The sequence below is a fragment of the Triturus cristatus genome, chromosome 12, assembly GCF_964204655.1.
Source record: "Triturus cristatus chromosome 12, aTriCri1.1, whole genome shotgun sequence".
Classification (NCBI taxonomy): Eukaryota; Metazoa; Chordata; class Amphibia; order Caudata; family Salamandridae; genus Triturus; species Triturus cristatus.
This window is the reverse complement of record NC_140595.1, coordinates 77,027,352-77,046,960: the sequence shown is the minus strand read 5'-3', so window position 1 is coordinate 77,046,960 and position 19,609 is coordinate 77,027,352. Positions and strand designations below refer to the sequence as shown.

Below are 19,609 nucleotides of genomic sequence, written 5' to 3'. Positions count from 1 at the left end.
ATCAAATTAGATATGATAATTATGGATCTAATTCCTACACAATGAGAAGACATTGTCAGTCCAGTAAACAAGCAAAGAGGAAGCCAATCTTTGAAATTCGTCGACAAAAGAAATCGAGGCAGAGCTGCCAGGCTCCCGACTTTCCACTGGACTCTTCTAGTGGGATGCTGGATTGGCCATTTCTTTTGAAGGAGTGGCAGAATGTAACATCAGACAGTAATGGGTTTAGACATGGGCACGTTGTGGAGTTCTTAGAGAAACCATGAACTCACTGGCCAAGAAGAGAGAAACACGTTTAGCTAAGGGAACAGAACTCTCTTGTTGCTAAAATAAAAAGTTCTTGGGAAAGTGCTAAACTCTGATAAGAGTTCTGGATTTTATTTGAGATACTTTCTCATACTACAGAAATATTCTGATTGCGGCAGGCGCTTGATCTGAGGCTCCCCCCAAAAATACGTCCGAAAGCAATGCTTTTGAATGATGACACAGCAAGAAATACTTTCATTCCTAAAGGCAATTTCCTAGCATCATTGGATAAGTAGTGTGCTGTGGTATTATGCAGCCTATGGCATAGAATGTTATGTATTGGAATGTGATGAAGTCACTGGAGCTCTGCATTCTGATTGTGGTCAGTTGCTCCAGTGCCCCTTCATGGCGAAATGTACTACCTGATTAAATCCACAAATTACCCTTTAAATCGCCTTGTTGCTTCACTACAAATTGGCGACGTTCTGGTCGGAACCTACAAGGAGTTATCACCGTGCTGACTTTATCCTGGAAAAAGAAGGAAGGGGCCAGGGAGCAATTCATTATTTAACTGTCAGTTTGGACAACTTATTCACTCGTAAGTGAATACTGAAGGTGAGACTCTCTCTTTCTCCCCGCATGCTGACAAAGAGAAAAGGAAGAAGTTTTTTTTCTCCCTCATTTCCTAATGTTCATCGGTAAAACCGAGCGCCGGGTTGTTGCTTAGCAACCCTCCGATTTAAAACTGCTCACGCCCAAGGAAATCTTTGAACAGCCTGCTCGATCGCGAAATTTACAAAAGGCCTGAGCATTTATTCTCCTCACTTTTACATCAATTGTCGACATCAGCCCAGTGCTAAGTGACGTCTGGTTTTGGCCGTTAACAACGGAATTCACAGCAGAGTTGTTTTTGAGTGCATAGAAATATTACTGGAATTTCAAGTGCCTAGCGTGAAGTGTACAACAACGTTTTATTATTAAGCTACTTAAAGCTTCTCCAGTTACCAGGATACTATTTGTTACCAAGACAATATCTGTTTTGAAGAGCTGAGTTAGCAAATTCATTTTTCGTAAATCTATGTTTTCAAAAACCAGCTCAGAGCACATCTTTAATTAAACAAATAGAGTCTTGAGTCGTACTTGTGAATTTCGACGGTTAAGGACTTCAAAATACTGTCTATTTTCCTGCGATGAAGGTCATTGTGCTGCGTGTACTTCACTGTTAGCTCCAAGTGCTCTGATTCCGTTTTTTTCTTGTGAAGACCACAGAGTTTTCAGCATCTAATATTTCCAGCCTACATCTCCCCCCAGTGGTCTTCTCGATTATTGCACATTTACAGTTCTGTGATGTGCACACATTCTCATTACTAAATATAAACCAACATGTGCATATCTAGACTTCTGTGATGTGCACACACTTTTGGAGTCAGCATTAGTACATACATTCTTCTGTGATATGCACACATTTTCAAGTTTAACTTCAAGTTATTTCGGCCACTGTTTTCCTTCACTACATCTCATTATTTCAGCAATTTACACATTTTAAAGCAAAGATTTACTCCTTCAGGTGCTAATTCTTCAGCGATTTGTACACTTTGAAGAAGCACATTATTTTTTTTTAATTTCTTCTCCTCTTTTTTTTTTTTTCTCATCAATGTCTATGCAAAGTATTTCACCACCAGCGCCTTTTTTGCAAGAACCAGGCGAACCTCTCCTAGAATGGAAACTTTGGATTCGTTCTTTTAATGCATATTTAATTGCCATTGATGCTACAAAGTTTAAACCAGACAGAAAAAAAGGCTATTACCACTTAGGAGTTGAAGGGCAAAACATTTTTGACCATTTACCTGATTATCCTGATATAGATGAATCTGATCTTGATGAATTTGAACTTGCTATTGCTCAACTTGACAAATATTTTGCCAAATCTAAAAATCTTGTAGTTCATAGATTTAAATTCTTTACAAGAGTACAAAAATCCACAGAAAGTATTGACTCATATGTTACTGCTTTGAAGGTTCTAGCTGCGACTTGTGAATTTGAGGAGTTTACTTCACAACTAATAAGAGATCAGCTTGTAGTTAGATGTAATTCCCAAAAAATTCAAGCATATCTCCTCACTTGTAAAAATCCATCTTTAGATAAAGCTATTGACATAGCTAAACGTATTGAGGGCTCTTGTCAAGATGTGAAGTTTTTAGAAGAATCACTTAATAAAACAACCATTTCTGGTGCTGTTATCAACAAACCTATTTCCAATACTGATAAAACTGATAACAAAAAGTTAAAAAGTGTCTTCAAATCCACGACTCAAAGTCCACAAAATCAACATTATCCGCAATCGTTTTCTCAAAATCGTAAAATCATTTGTTTTAGGTGTGGATCAACCAACCATGTTTCCAATTTCAGATATTGTCCTGCACATGGGCAACAATGCAAGAAATGTGGTAAAGTGGCACATTTTTCAAAAGCATGCAGAGGGGGTAGGTTTAACAACCAGGTTCGCTGCGTAGTTAGTGAAGATAATGGTGCTGATGACAGCAATAGTGATGTTTTACTTAAAGAGTTAGCATTAGGTGTGAGATGTGTCAAGCAAGATAAAACTTCATCTGTAGTTGACCCGGAAATTGAAGTTTGGATCAATGGTACTCCTATCAAGCTTCTGGTAGACACTGGAGCTCGTATCACTATTATTTATCATATTAAGTACACACAGTCTTGGAATACACATTCTTTACTACCTCCGGATGTCATGACAGTGGCTTTCGAAGGCAGTAAAGTGGATCTTATTGGTTATTTTTGGTCTTCCATCAAGTTATTACATTCTTCTATTAATGGAAAAGTTTACGTAGCACGTAAAGGTATTAATGTATTAGGTCTTATTCATCAAGCTGAATTTAATTTAACAATTAGACCTGGTTCAATTAATCCCATTACTATTGAAACACCTGATGTATCAAGTATTGATATTTCTGTTCACAACAAACAGGACATTAAATGTGTAACTAATGTTCATTATGACTGGGAAAAGGAATTTCCAAAGGTTTTTCAAGATGGCTTGGGGAACATTTCAGGTTTTGTTTATTCTGTGAAAGTCAAACAAGATGTAAAACACAAGCTACGCAACATTCCGTTTAGTGTTAGAAAAGAGTTATCTGATATGCTATCTGATATGTGCGTGCAAGGCATTATTGAGAAAGTAGAGGTCACTCTATGGCTATCTCCCATAGTTTTAGCCAAGAAGAAGACAGGTGAACTAAGGATGTGTGTGGGCTTGAGAAGTGTCAATGAGGCCATCTGGGTAGACAATTTTCCTTTACCCAGGATAGAAGATCTCATTATGAAAATTGGTCAGTCTAACTGGTTTACGAAATTAGATCTTAGATCGGCTTACCACCAGGTGGAATTAGACAAAGTGTCTCGCCACCTCACTGCATTTGTTACACCAGATGGCACCTTTCAGTTTTGCCACATGCCTTTTGGTATAGCCTCCGCGGCAGCAGTCTTTCAAAGGCTAATCTCTGAAATGTTTTTTGGTATTTCTCAGGTGGCTGTTTTTCAAGATGATATTCTGCTTTTTACTAAAAGCGAATCTGAACATGATGCTTTAATTATTAAAGTTTTGAACATACTTGAATTCAGAGGCGCTACTTTGAGGAAAGACAAGTGTATTTTCAAGGCCAAGGAGATCGAGTATTTAGGTCATGTTTTTTCTGCTCAGGGAGTTAAACCCAAACCTTGCCTTGTAAAGAGTATCATAGATGCACCTGCACCTAAAAATAAAGAACAGTTACTTTCCTTTTTAGGTATGTGTGAATTTTACGCTAAGTTTTTAAAGAACTTTGCCAATTTAACGGAATGCTTCAGACCTCTTTTAAAAAGAAATGCAGAATTTCTATGGTCAGATTCTCGTGATTAATTTTTCAAAATTATCAAAGAAAGAATTGTGAATGTACCTGCTTTACAGCCTTTTTTAGAAGGTAGAACTACTGTTGTAACTGTTGATGCCTGTGAATATGGGCTTGGAGCTGTTCTTACACAAGTTGACAATGGGCATGAATTTACCATAGGCTTTGCATCCAGGACACTCAGACCTACTGAGCGAAAGTATTCAGTAATTGAAAAGGAACTTCGAGCTTGTGTTTGGAGTGTAGAAAAATTTAAGGCATATGTATGGGGCAGACCTTTCATACTCAAAACTGATCATTGTCCCTTGGTGAACATACTGTCTGGTAAGAAGATTAAACACACTACAGCCAGAATCTCAAGATTAGCTACAAAACTTTTAGAATTTACTTTTTCCATCGAGTACATTCCTGGTGGGAAAAATTCTCGTGCTGACTGTTTATCCAGTCTTCCTATTTATGACCCTGAGAATCTTGAGTGGGAAACAGAGATTGAGGAGTGCTTAATTGCTTATATAGGGGATGCCACTTTTTGTGAGAAAGACTGGGTCTCTGCCATTGAGTCTGACTGCATTCTTAGCCAGGTCATTACTTTTGTAAAATCAGGTTGGCCCAAGGAAACTCTATTGCAACATGAACTTCAGATGTTTTGGAAGGTTTTAGATGAGCTGTCTCTTGAAGGTGACATTTTAGTGCGTGGAGACAAACTAGTGGCACCTTTGTGTTTTCGTGAACGTTTAATCAGTTTAGCACACTGTGGTCATTTAGGTTCCACCTTGACCAAGAGGAAGCTTAGAGAAAAAATTTGGTGGCCCCGCATGGATTCTGAGGTCGAGGAATTTGTCTCCAACTGTGTCAAATGCAAAGTGAGTGACAAAGTTTTGATAACTGAGTCTCCAGTGGAATCGGTCAGCTTTTGTCCCAAGAGAGCTTGGCAGCGGATTGGGGTCGATTTTTTAGGTCCTTATCAAATTCTTCATAATCACATGAAATATTTCATTGTCATGGTGGATCACCTTTCTAGATGGGTCGAAGTTGAAGCAATTTCTGAGCCTACTACCAAAAAAGCAATTGAATGTTTTCAAAAGGTATTTTCAAGGGAAGATCTACCTGGTGAAATTCTCACTGATAACGGAGTTCAATTTACTTCAGTTGAAATGTCAGATTTTTTAAATAGGTGTGCTATAAAACATTTGAGGACACCTCTTTATCATCCTCAAAGTAACGGGAAAGTTGAATGTTTCAACAAAGTACTTGTAGAATGTATTCAGTCTTCTATTAGAAGCAATGTCTGTGTTGCCAAATCCATTCAAGATTTAGTTTGGGCACACCGCACCACACCACATTCAGTGACAGGGAAATCTCCTTTTGATCTGATGAGGGGCAGGGAACCTACCACAGAACTTTGTCCTTTTTGGACTACAAAAATCTCACAGAAAGTTGGGAGTGTCGATGATTGGTGGAAATCAGCTGAGACTAATTCGAATCTTGTCAATTAAAAGAAAACTCTTAAAGCTAATCCACGTTTAAAGAAAGAGTGTAGACTGAAAATTGGTGACTGGGTACGTGTGAAAAATCCAGTACTTGTTAGCAAAGGTCAATCCAAATTCAGAGATCCTGTTCAGATTTGCAAACTAGGCAAGAATTCTGTGAAACTTTCTGATGGGAATTGGTGGGGCATTTCTCGTGTGGCTTTAGTTCCTCTTGATATTATGTCTAATGATACCAAGAAATGTTTTTCTTCCTTGCCTAACAAAACTAAGACGTATTCAAAGAGTAATTTTCTGACACAAAATAAGAAGTGTTCGCATTCCTATACGACCAAAGAAATGGAATGACTTTGTTTTACGTTAACTTTCTGGATATTGTTTTTTTTAATTGTTATTATTGAGGGGGGGTATGGGTTGAGTGTTCTGTAACTGTTGAATCTGTTTTGTAAGGGATTTGTTTTAGGTTTTTGTCCTATTATACTGTAATGACCATTTTGACATTTACTTTACATTATACTCTGTTTTATAAAAAGGGAGATGTGTGTTATTGTGCAGCCTATGGCATAGAATGTTATGTATTGGAATGTGATGAAGTCACTGGAGCTCTGCATTCTGATTGTGGTCAGTTGCTCCAGTGCCCCTTCATGGCGAAATGTACTACCTGATTAAATCCACAAATTACCCTTTAAATCGCCTTGTTGCTTCACTACATGTGCCTATTTCACGGTCCTGATTCAAGCAAAATAAACAGTAATTTGCTTTGCTTTAAAAGTTGCAATTTCCAGTTCTGGGTGCTACTGTTTGGACTGAAGTCTGTCTGCCTGGAGTTTTCACCAAATGCTTAGCACCAGTAGTAGCTTTGGAAACATTGTTGCAAAGCTTACCCTTGTCTGGACGAATGGTTACTCCGAGCGCCTACAGTTCAAAAAGCATTAAAGAAACACGATCACATAACATCCATCCTGATTTCACTCCATTGACTCCTCTTACCGGCCTGCAATATCTTCAAAATCAGCTACGTGATTTTGCAAAACCATCACGTCCCTCATCCCTGCTTATTTCGCAGACCAGCTCGCCATCTCTGATGATTCTCAGCATAGCCACATCCAGACAGCAGACTAAGAAGTATTAAAAATAAAAATAAAAAGTCAGCTGGTCTTTTCCATCCAGGATCTGGAATAATATTCCTGTGTCCATCAGGTCCGCCCCAGCTTTGCTCCAATTTAGGAAAGAGTTCAAGATGCACCTCTTTAAAGTACTCTACTTCACAATGCATTAACATACCACAGTTCGGCCACCTCCCCTTTCATTTGTTGATTTTTGCCTTTGACCAAGTGTAGCGCTTTGCTGTTTTTTCGTTAGGTTTATGCTATAGAAATATACATACAAGAAAGACTGCAAGATTACAACCATAGGTCTGGCCTTCAGTGTAATGCAATCCATTCTAAATCCATTCAAGGTCAAAATATTTCTAGAGACATGAATTTGCCCCACCACAGACCAGTGTTTCTGCTTCTAGAGAGGCAACGGTTGAATGTGACTACTGTCTCCTGTGCAAGCGAAGTACAATTGGGACCAACAAAGCTTTACTGGCAAGCTTCGCCCAGTATAGTGCTGCGGTCTCAATGTTGGCTGTGCATGACGACAATTCAAGGACCGCTAAATTTGTAGTGGTTTTAGTTAGCGACTCGGATGACAGAGTGATGATTACTCTCTTGATGGAACAAGCCCAACATTAGTAGAAGAGAAAAGACAGTATTTTCAGACGTCAGACCTTGTCACCAGCCAACTCTCTAGTCTTCATAACGGGCACTTTCCCGTTTTGGATAGGGTGGTCGTCGAAGGGAGCAACTTGCACGTCAGCAGTCTGTATACCCTTAATTCTCATGGTGCCCTGCTAGATCAGACGAGAATCCTGCAAAGTCATTCTGATGGCTCCTGTCTGACCACAGCAGCCCTGGTACACTGCACTATGGAACATGTGCATCCAAACTTCATTTCAGTTCACGCCAGATTTCCTGGTCTTATCAAGAGACGAGGTACAAATGCTGTACCACATTCTTTTGTTATTTTATAAAAATATTTTTTATTTAATTTTAGTTTGCCTAAAAAAATCCTACACATATAGTAACTGCCCCTTCCCTCCCCTATTCGGTGTAACATTTGGTGGTGGTCAGATAAGATCTTTCTTACACCTCCCAAGGTCAGACAGCAGTGTGCTGTTGATGTATCCATGATATCAGTCTCAGAAGAAATTTTGGGGCCCCGCCTCAGACCTTGGCCTTCCCTACCCTTCTGTCTTCAATTGCATCACAGTCTTCAATTCTTTCACTTGACAGCCTGGCTCATTGAGACCTCAGATTTGATCAGCTTACCTTACCTGAGGACTGTGTGCAAATTTTTAGGCAGCTAGACCTCTTTCCAAAAGTAAAACCTATGATTTAAAATGGAAGCAGTTTGTCTCTTAGGCAAAAGAGAAATCCACCCGCAATGTGCCCTTACACATTTCTACCATACCTTCCTCAGTTGGCCAAGACTGGACTAAGATATGTCTCAATTAAATTACACTTGGCAGCAATCTCTAAATGCCTTCTTCTCCTATCCTCTGTTCACAACTGTCCTGTGTCAGCTCCTCTGAGTGCCTCTGCCCCTGAGGCTATAGTTCAGCCACAGCTCACTGCTCTGCTTTCCTGGCAGCAGGGTCACCAATTGGGACCCCCAGAATAGAGCCCCTCTGCCCAACCAGCAGCAGATAGCCAGGTCTGGTGGCTCAGTGGGCTAATGCATCCACTGCAGGAACGTTGTGTTTGAACCCCTGAAAACAGGTTTGAATTCTGGGGGTCCACTCAGTCTTCTGAGACTGATTAAATGAGTGGTCCACTGAGTTGGGTAACAACAAACATCTGTTGTTTCAGTGCCAAGATGCCCTTCAGGGTAACACGTGTTTTGCAAATCCACATATCATGTTAAGGTTTATAGATAGACACTTCAATTAATTCCGGTGGGACTTCCACACGATCTCGACCCGTGCACTACGACCTACTACCTGAACACCAGCAGCAGTCGGCCAGCCCCTTAGAAACTTTACTCCTCTATTCCTGAGATGGATGGGGGTTTGTGAAGTCAGATGGCAGGGTCTGCCTTCATACAAGAGTCTGCAGATGCTCAGGTGGAAGGTAAGTTCTTTATTTCATGTTAGGCCCCTTAAAATAAGGCAACCTCCTATAGTTCGTGTATGGGCTCCATCCTCCGTGAACCTCTATATCCTAGCTTCCGCTCACCGTGCTCAGACGTACAGGGTTTTGGGGGGCACACAGGATACCACGCACATTCCTTTTTTACCTACAAGAAATCAAAGAACTGCCATTTCCGTGCATATAAAGTACAGGGACACCCAATCCTTAAGACTAGCTTACACATTCACCTAAAAACACCGGTTCAATTCTTGAACGACCTGTTCAATGATCTAATACCCATTCAAACACACTAGACTATAGAGAGTCACAAAAACTCAGCGATGGGTCAAGCCATGAGGCTCCCCACACCTTGTTTCAATCAAAGTAGCTAGACAACAAATAGGGTATGATTACCAATGCACAAGTGTCCCAGATATCTGCAAACTTACATTGACACCACACAACATTTGTGGACACAAGGCATGTAGTGACGAGGGCCCAGCCACTCAACTGGCAGGGCACAGAACTCGCCAGCTTCCTTCAACGACGGGTTTCCCATCACGCCGAAGTTACACATTCAAGACACAAACAAAGCAAAAACAGAACATTTAAGCATTCATCACCTCAACTCAAATCTCCCTTCAACGAACTCAAACACAAAACCTGTTCTCACAACAACACTTATAGACAAAGTCCCCAGACTTCCACATCACACTGTTAAACCACGCAGGTGATCAAGATGCAACAAACTCTCACACAATTGTTCTGTAACCCACAAGCAACACAACCCCAGAAAGACAACTCACTCCACTACAAACACACTCAAAAATTCAGCCCAGCACCAGCGAATACCCCGTAATATTTGCCTGCCAGACCAACATGATGAAAAGCCAGACTGAAGAAAGCAATTCATCTGCTTCTAGTGCCACGCCCTCTGTAAACGGCATCATAAAATGTCATTGCGTCTTCCTGACACAATGATGACGGCCTCCATAGACTCGGACTGGAAAATTATTAAGAGAGCACAACAATCAAACACAACAGCAGTCCAGGAGTACAACCATTGACTCCAGACCATATCAGCAGGTAAAGAAGTACCCATCTACAACACACTAGAGCTACATCAAACATCACCATTCAAACACAACACTGATTCCCATTTCACTCAAACCGAAAACAAACCCACCACAAAACAGTCAAAAACTTACTCTACCTGTTATACCACATACCTGTCAAAATCTTTCCATTAGTACAGGATAACGATTGGTCTGTGAACACACTCAGGCAAACCTGGCTACTGTCCCCAAGATCATGGGATACTACAGTCCCTAACATTTTCACTCCATGAGTTTTCATTTCATTTCATAAGGCTTTATTCGGAGCTTAAACACAAAGTCCATAAAAGCACAAACATTTACAATACAGATACAACAGTCATATAAATACAATAAAAACAGAATAGCAATCCCTGATGCAAAACTTTGCAATACAGATACAGCAATCGGAAAAGTAAAAACAATTAAAAAATCATACTAGGCCTTGCTTTGATTGCTTGAAGAAGGAAGGTGGCAGTAAAAAAACATACAAAAGGTGGCGGGTTAAAAAGCAGTTTCATCGAATCATTAACAGTTCTGACTCCATACTTCTTAAAAATGGGTTTTAAAAAGGCTGAGCGGAAATTATCATAAAGTTTACACAACAATAATAAGTGCGTGGTGCTTTGTACAGTAATTTTGTCACAGGGACATGGGCCAATCGGATGTTTTTTGGCGCATGGGAAAGCCACCAAATGATGCACAGTCCCAAACCGTAGTCTTGTTAAGACAAACCGATGGGATTGTCTGGTAACGAAGCTCAAATACGGTTGATAACCTGCCGTCTCACAAAATCTTCCGTAGAGCAAACAAGTAGTTAAGTTACCACTGGCCCTCCCCCGCCTCTCAAACTTATGGGTCAAAAAGATGGTCTTCATCTCTTTTTTCGACAGGCTTGAGGCGACACACCAATCTTCTCTTAGATTAAAACCATAAATCTCCGAAAAACAGCTAATAACAAATTTGATCCATGGGATCTTTTGGTGGTATCAATAGAGAGACAATCTTTAATAATGGCTCTATTTAAGGAGGTCTCTTCCTTAATCCAGATGGCACGCCACAACATTAATGGTCTAAGGGCGATTAAATCTGAAAGATGATGTATTCCAAACTCCCTGTGCACCAAATCGTTGGGAGCCGAGGTAGGTAAACACAGGAGTCTCTTAAGGAAGAGGTTTTCCTCCACTTGTAAGCTCCCAGCCGTAACATGTCCCCAAACACCAGCACCATAGAGGGCAATTGAGAGACATCTCATTTGGTAGATTTTTAACATATCCTTAATCCGTTTATCCCCTATTTTAGTTGCAAACTTGAATATCCCGTGGGCACATTTCGCCATTCTGGCCCTAACGAGGGCGATCTCGCCTATCCAGCTACCTGTCTTAGAGAATGTAATACCAAGGTAGTTGAAAGAATCCACCGTTTGCACTTTATGCCCATCAATAAAATATGGATGGGGTTTTTTGCGTCCTAAACCACATTCCATAACATAAGTTTTCGTTTTATTGATCAACAGCTTTCTTTCCTTAATGAACCGGGAAAACCTATCCATTAAGCGTTGTAGGCCAATAGGGGTCCTGGACAAAATCACGGCATCGTCCGCATAAAGTAAGACTGGGACGTTAAAATCGTTAATTTTAGGTGCATCTGCCGCTACAGACTTTAAATCAGAATCTACATAGTTAATAAAGAGACTAAAAAGTAAAGGGGCAAGCACGCACCCTTGTCTAATACCACGTCTAATATTAATCTTTGGGGTGCGCTCCCCTCCTGGGCCATAGCGAACACTGGAGCTTAAATTGGCATATAACCGGGCCAAGAAATAAACAATGCCCTCGGGTGCCCCCATTTCAAGTAATTTTACCCATAAAATATTATGGTTCACCATATCGAAGGCACTGCTCAAATCTGCAAAGCAGAGAAAAAAAGAACCTTTCTTGGCCTTCGTATACTTCCCTATTAATAGTTCTAGGTTAAGGCACTGTTCGATGGTCCCGCGTCCTTTCCTAAATCCAAATTGAGAATTGGCCAAAATATTGTTAGATTCGGCCCATTCCTCTAATCTGACCAGAAGCACCCTACTCATAATTTTCACTGAGGAATCACGAAGGGAGATGGGGCGATAGTTCTTTGCATCCCCCCTGTCTCCCTTCTTAAAAATAGGAATAATACTCGACTCCTCCCAAGTAGGTGGGTCACCTTTACAAACTGCAGCATTAAACACGTTAGCTAGCAACGGGCCCCACAGCTTCGGTTCTTTTTTGTATAAATCAACAGGCACCCCGTCGGGCCCCTGGGCCTTACCACCCTTACTAGCGATAATGCTTCCCAGTACTTCATCAACGGATATATCTAAAGGAACAACAGGCCAGCTGTCCCCGCCCACATCCCTTGGTTTGTCCGACTCAAAAATAGTAGAAAAGTGGGAAACCCAGCTTTCTGAGCTAACATTAGCCATCAATTCTAGCATTTTGTCATCCTTTAAAAAGGGGCTATTGACTGTTGCCCAAACTAAGGAAGAATCCGATGTTTCGGCTGCCTGATCTAACTTATCCCAAGCCTCTTGTCTTAGTTCGGTCTTCCTATATTCGATTGCAGCCTGATAGATGGCTCTAAGCTCCCTAATCACTGTTCTATCCCTTTGTTTTGCTGCCAGTGCTACTTTGAGCCCCTTAAGCGTGATAGTGCTAGCATGGTCAAACCACCCCCTTTGTTGACATGTCTTACCCTTAAAAAATTTGGTAAATTTGTTATCAATTTTAAAATTAATGTCAATAAACTTAAGAACAGTTTCATCTGTTAATTCCTCGCTCTCTAAAATAACAACAATATCGGCTAGACAATTTTTAATAATGGAATCAGACAAAATATCTGCTTTGTCACCTTTCCACCTGATTCTGGTTCCATTTGGGCGAAATGGTTCAATGTTGGCGATTGAACAGGTTTTTGGACCCTGCTTCTCCTTCCAGAGTATAGCCTCCATAGTTATACAATTGTGATCGCTAAGTAAATTGTCAACTACCACCGGGGCCATACACCAGGGGCCTAAACTTGAAGATATGCAAATGAAATCGATCACAGTATTTGCATTCCTGCCCGTAAATGTAGGAATAATTTCTCCAGAATCATTTTTTATATTTACCATCATCTCCATATCATAGGTCATCAGGATTTTATTCAATGAATCGCCATAGAGGTTATGGGAAAAGTGGGGAACACCCTCCCCATTACTGTTTACAAAACCACAGACTCTATGGGCTGAAAAGAGACATGCAACAGTATTGAAATCCCCTAACCAAATGAGATCGAAATCAATATCATGCGTTGTAATTATATTAACCAAAGCAGTCTCCAAAGCAAGCACTACCTGGTGCCTAGTATTATCAAAAATGTTATTATAAAAATGTATTAAAAGGGTATTTCTACCTTGCTCCTGACTAAGCCATAAAATCTGGGAATGGGCCCCAACCAGAACATGTTTTTTTACAGTGATAGGTATTTCCACTGATATCAGAACGAGGAGCCCACCCTTTGCTCTACCCGAAGGGGAGGCAACAGCCGGTAAATGGTAAGAGACAAAACCGTTATAGTTAATGGGGTCCAAACACCAGGTTTCCTGAAAACATATTATCTTAAAATTATTAATAAATTCGTGCCAACCCAGGCAGGTGTCCTTTTGTAAAAGACCTGCAACATTCCAGCAGGCAATTGAACACAAACCTTTGTGGGGAGTATTGTTCGAGGGTATAAAACCATTATTAGCCGGGGGCATAATCTCAATAAGATGGTCCCCTACCCTACCGTCAAGAACCATACTCCCTACTTTGCAACCACCGGGATCATTGTTGGGATTAACCATAGAGCCACATATGCCTTTGTGCCCCACTATAGCTAGTGCCCCAGGGATTGCACCACCTCCTCTTTCACCTATGGAAGTAGCTGCGATCCCTGTGTCTACCAGAGTGGGTACCAGTCAGTCATTGCAATCAAGTCCACTCAGAGGCTGGAATCTATTAGACGTAGTAACATTAAAGCCAGCACGCATATTCTGCTCACTGTCCCCCCCCCCCTGGTAGGCTCAACATTAGGATTAGTATATTGATTCCTATAAAAATACCCTAAGGGGCGTACAGAGATCCCCTGATCTCGAGTAGGGAGTGAGGCGGCTTTAAGCAAAACAGTGGAGGTAAGGTGTGGGTTTCGAAAGTTAATAACTATACAATCTCCACCGCAATTCTTGCGAGAGTTACCTATCCAGTTAACTCTTCTGGTGTTTAGAATATCGTCTGATAGACCTAAAGGGAAGCCACACTGACGGTGGAGCCAATCCACTGACTTATTCTTCAATGAGGCATGGGATTCTCTATAGGTAATATTAGTGCCAGTCTCTCTTAATGGAGGGACGTTAGTTAGGACAGCTACGAAAGGGGCACATGCCGGTGGTAAATCAGGTTGTGGGCTGTTAGGACTTTTTACATTAGGTCCTGCCTGACTCGTAGATACTGAACTTGGGAGGGAATTGATTCGACCCGGCAACTGGGATGTGTCATGTACGGCAGTTACCTCCTCGCTAATATCCCCGATACAGGCCGTTGGTATTGCCTTATTAGAGATTATAAAGGGGGCCTTAACAGAACCCTGTTCATTATCCTTATTCTTCGTTCCTGTACAGGCATTCATATGTGATTCCAATAAACCTCCCAATCTAACTACTTCATCTGTAATTGTGTCGAGTTTAGTCAATAGGGGTTTAACAAGTAAGTCAAACTTAGTATCTATAACATTAATCAAAAAATCAAGTTGCTCGCTGTCCAAGGTAACTATAGTACCATCCGAAACTACTGTTTGGTCACGAATAGCACTGTGCGGTGAGGAGTCAACTTTCTTAGTAGTCTTAGTAGTCCGGTTCCCCCCTCGCTTTGACTGGGCAGTCTTACTATTATTCCTACATGAGCGTACTAGTCTCTGTGGCCTTGGGGCCGTTATAATAGGAATTGATGGTTCTAAAGAGATTACTTGGCTGTCTTCCAAATCATTAGGAACCCCTAAGGTTGTGTTAGCCGGACTTACTTTATCCAATGGGGCAGCCAAAGTAAAACCGTCCATACAGTCAGGGTTGCTACCAACATCCTGAATAGTAATCGGCAAAGGGGTGGATCCATTAAGTGAGGGGGGAGACACGGCTTGTGACCCCGACCGCCCCAAAGACTTCCTCCATTCGTGGTTGATTTTATCAACCATCTTGACCAAGTAATTATCCATTGTGGTGGTCGCCATAGCAATTTTAGCTTTGGACATTGTGAGCCGGACCTAACCCCGTTGCCCGACTCACCAATGCAAATATAACAAATGGACCCCCACGATATACAACACACCTGTTACCTTTCACAATTAGTGACTTTTAGCCTGAACGTACATATTAATCCTCAACACAAACAACATGCCCAATAGCAAAGTTAAGGAACGATCCGACCTACTGGGCAGACATCATGGTAGCTTCAATGATCTGTGTCCCCCGCCTGCCCCCTCCTGTCCCGGACTGTCACAGACTGTCCGGGCTTCGTCCTGGGCGTCCCGCACGCGTCCCACGCAGCGGCAGACAAGGGGTAATAAGGGGGCGTGAACCAATAGGCGGGTAGGCGGACCGCAGCACAGCTGAGCCACGCACGGACTCCTGGGCTCTGGAGTCCCGTGCGCCGATCTTTCACCTCCTGTCAGCACCCCACAGCTCCTCAGGCTCCTCAGGGTCAAACAGCTCCACAAACGATGCAAATGCCCCCTTTGACGAAGCGGGACCCGCGCCAGCGGGTTCCGCGAGCTTCTTTAACAAGGGAGAGGGCGGGTGGGCGGACCGCAGCACAGCTGAGCCACGCTACATCAAACATCACCATTCAAACACAACACTGATTCCCATTTCACTCAAACCGAAAACAAACCCACCACAAAACAGTCAAAAACTTACTCTACCTGTTATACCACATACCTGTAAAAATCTTTCCATTTGTACAGGATAACGATTGGTCTGAGAGCACACTCAGGCAAACCTGGCTACTGTCCTCAAGATCATGGGATACTACAGTCCCTAACATTTTCACTCCATGAGTTAATTCCACATGCAACCAGTGGCGGCTGGCTTGTACCGAGAGTGGTGCGCTGGGGTGAGCATAAAAAAAAGAATCACTTCGCTTCGCAGGCAGTGCGACGTCGTCCTTCCTCGTGTGTCTTCCAGGAAGCTCCCGAAGCAGGAAACTGCACTACCCAATCCTGGCACTGCTTTCACAGCATGAGAGCAGTGCCAGGATTGGATAGAGTGGCCACTCTCATCGCTCCTAAGCTCTCTGGAGGCCTGTGCTTTCTGTAACCCAGCTGTCTAAGACAGCTAGGTTAGAGAACTTTAAAATATGCCTGGCTGGCCATCTCAAGATGACCAGCCAAACAGACATGCGCATTTTAAAGTGCACAGCTCTCTTCTGCTGCCACTCTGCAGCGCTGGCCCCGCCCCGTCCTGACACTTCTTTCAGGACTGGTTGCTGAAAAATAAAACGGCAATAAATAAACTTTATTACTGTTTTATTTTTCAACTAGCTCTGGGGCTTGTGGGTCGATGATCCTCCGCTCAAATGGAGGAGCCGCCCCTACATGCAACCTCTAACAACAAGGCACTTCTGTTCTTCCACATCCCACCCATGGGGTACTCCCCATTGCCCTTCTCATTCAGGATGCTCATTTCCCCAATTTAGCACACCATGGGCTACTCCCCCAACACAGTTTGTCATGATACGATACTAAACCCTTCCTACTTCCCATAAGGTTCCCCACCATGCAACCTCTTACATCATGGTGCAACACTTACCGAACTTTGCATACCATGAGGTAATTGCCTCACACAACCTCAAGAGAGTTCTGCTGTTTCCCAGTTACCACTAATGCACACACAAGTGTACTACACTTTTCTCTCTTACTACAGAGTACTACTCTTTTAAACATTCTCACTCCTTGAATATGCACAACAGCACACAGATGAGCACTAATGTGTATATTTTAATCAGATCCTCGTCGCCAAAATGTTTGTTAGCTAGTTCCTGTCAGGCCTCCAACCTCCCTCTAATTGTCTGAGCTTCTACTCTAGACCACATAGCAACATTCTCTTACATCATTAATTCTGTGCATTCCAAACAACCTATTCAGACATACAGGGATTGGGGATACACAGGGTACTATGGGGCCACTTTACCTCAGCCTGCCAGTAGATCCCGCCTCAGTCATGTTTTCACGAGGCAAGATGCTGTAGACATGGGATAGGGTCATTTCAGCTTCATGTGTTCCAGCCCCCTAGCTCCCTTTAGTCTTAGGTTTTGATGCAAAGCCAGGTTAGGCCACTACTGTTAATCTACCTTTGTGCCAAAACCTAAAGGTCCACCCCACATATTCCTCCTATGCAAGCATTAGTAGGGGGTCAACTCTTTATGGTGCATAGCGGTTTTGGAGCGGCGCAAGAATCCAGTTTAAACACTGAGAATCTTTGAGCCAGATGTACAAAATTTACATATAGAGAAAAGGGGTTGCAAATTGTGCACCAACGTTTCGCAAATGGACGAACGTTTTGGGAACTCGCCTATACACTGAGAGGTTGTTTAACAAAATTCCAAATTGTACAACTACGTAGTCCGTAACTCATTAATATTGGATGCCATCACATGCTGTGGTTAGCATGTGTGTGATAGTTATAGACGAGCCAGTTTGCTCCACTTTGTGTGAAGCAAACTGTTGTATTTGATCACGTTATTTATGGTTACAGTTTTTGTTCCATTTTCCCTAATTTCCTCCCCATTCTTATTGTTTTCCCCACGCTACCTTTTCCCCCAATCCCCCCTCCCATGTTGGACAAGTGGTATAGCTTTGGAATGTTGATGACTTGTTTATTCTATTACTGATGCCAATCTCAATGGAAGCCCACGTTAAATAAAGTACCCTGCTTTCCACACTTACCCGCTTCTAAGAACATTTTACTACACAAACCTTTAGTTTAGTGTTTCTTAACCTGTGGTCTGAGGGCCCTAGGGGGTACACCACTACTAGTCTGGGAGGGGGGGGGGAGGGGCGTGACTAGTTAGAACGTAAAATAACATTAACAGATGAGTAGGTCGTATATAAATAAAGGAACAAAATGTAAAATTGACCTTTTTAAAACGTTCTGTAAATGGGACTAAACATCTAAAAATTAATTCGGTATCGAGCAGTGCAAGTGTATCAAACAGAATATAATACAGATGATGGGTGGCTGCAATTGCATTTGGAAAAGCTCCATTATTCCCATTAAAATTTCGAAATTTGTTGTATTCGTTTTAGAATTAACTATTTAAATTGTTTTTTTTTTTATTTGTTTGCGGTTAAACATCAAACATTTTTAGATCGTGGTCCACGCATTTCAATAAATGATCGAGAGAGGAGGGAGACTGTGTCTGTGTTTTTTTTTTGTTTCCTCTGAAATAGAAAGATCTTCGCCACAAATCTGATTGGAATTGATTTGCACCCGGTAGTGTCGGGAGATGGTAGCGACTCGTGGAGTACCATGACATCTTTGAGGGGTTATAGTGTTGGAGGAGAACAGGGGATCAGACCAATTCATGTCACACTTTTAACATTACGGAGGGGAAGAAAGATTATTAAATAAACTAATTTTTGCCAAAATTCTTATTCTGAACGGGGGTGGCCCGTGTAGGTCTCTGAGGGAGTAGATCTCGAGTATTAATGTGACGTGGAAACTTAAGACACAGGAAGGCTGTGAAAGCTACGGAGAGTCAAACTCGAAAAGAGAAAGTACAACGGAGGTGCGAGAGAGGTGTAAATTAAGGAAGAGACAGATACTGGTCGGAGATGGGGTGGAGGGGGGAGAAAAAGAGGGCAACAGGGAAAGAGAAGGAAAAGGAGAGCAAGTATGAGAAAGAAAGTAAGCGAGAAGAACGGACAGAAGCGACAAGGAAGGGGAAATACTTTATAAATAAATAAATGAATGCTGAGATAAACGTAAAAGAAGGGAGGCGTGGCTCTGGAGAGAAAAAGACGGAAGAAATAGGGGTAAGAAGTGGAGATGAAAAGAATGTGGGTTTGAGAAAAGAGGAAATGAGTCGCCAATGTAAAGGTTATTGATTGCACTGGTATGTCTATCACGGAAATTCGGTACTTCCTGGGCTGTTTGTTTGGGTTTGTGATTGTATCATTAATAAGACAATGAAGTGCATTGTGCTGTGTTTAATGCAATGGATGTTTAAGTACGCACTATACAATTTCCTGCAGAAGAATTTATACAACTGTATAATCTGTACATGACTGTAGAGGGCAGCAGAGACGTCGTCATGTAGCCAAAACAGGGCAATCGTAGCATGACAGTTTCCGTAGTGTAGTGGTTATCACGTTCGCCTAACACGCGAAAGGTCCCCGGTTCGAGACCGGGCGGAAACATCACTTTTTTCAAATTTTTTTTTTTCAATTTGTGATTTAAAGTTTTATTTTGTAAATACATCCATCTGTCATTTAAACCTTTATTTTCACAACGAACCCTACTGTGAGCTGAGCTGCCATGATATATTTTTAATGAAATGTTGTGACTATTTTAACAATGTTTTAAACTGATTTTAATACGCCATTTATTCATTGGCTGATATGTAAATATTGATTTAAATGTATCCACAAACAAT

At 41.8% G+C, this 19,609-nt stretch overlaps 1 non-coding gene across 1 annotated transcript; it reads left to right on the top strand.

Annotated features, from left to right (window-relative positions):
- The first annotated feature begins 19,300 nt into the window (after positions 1–19,300).
- On the top strand, positions 19,301–19,373 carry TRNAV-AAC (transfer RNA valine (anticodon AAC)). Its single transcript has one exon. It is a non-coding gene; the product is annotated as a tRNA-Val (tRNA).
- Positions 19,374–19,609: the final 236 nt, after the last annotated feature.